This window comes from Arachis duranensis, chromosome 6 (assembly GCF_000817695.3).
Source record: "Arachis duranensis cultivar V14167 chromosome 6, aradu.V14167.gnm2.J7QH, whole genome shotgun sequence".
Lineage (NCBI taxonomy): Eukaryota > Viridiplantae > Streptophyta > Magnoliopsida > Fabales > Fabaceae > Arachis > Arachis duranensis.
In genome coordinates this window covers 69,352,894-69,353,184 of record NC_029777.3, presented here as the reverse complement: position 1 = coordinate 69,353,184, position 291 = coordinate 69,352,894, and positions in this window count along the sequence as shown.

The following is a 291-nucleotide window of genomic DNA, read 5'->3' as shown; positions in this document are numbered from 1 at the left end:
TTTCAAAATATCAATGAATATTAATTCTAATTAGATGAGCGGGACTTGTAGCTTTTTGCTTCTAAACAGTTTTGGCATCTCGCTTTTTCCTTTGAAGTTTAGAACGATTGGCTTCTCTAGGAACTTAGAATTTCGGATAGTGTTATTGACTTTCCTAGTTAAGCATGTTGATTCTTGAACACAACTACTTATGAGTCTTGGCCGTGGCCCTAAGCATTTTGTTTTCCAGTATTACCACCGGATACACAAATGCCACAGACACATAACTGGGTGAACCTTTTCAGATTGTGG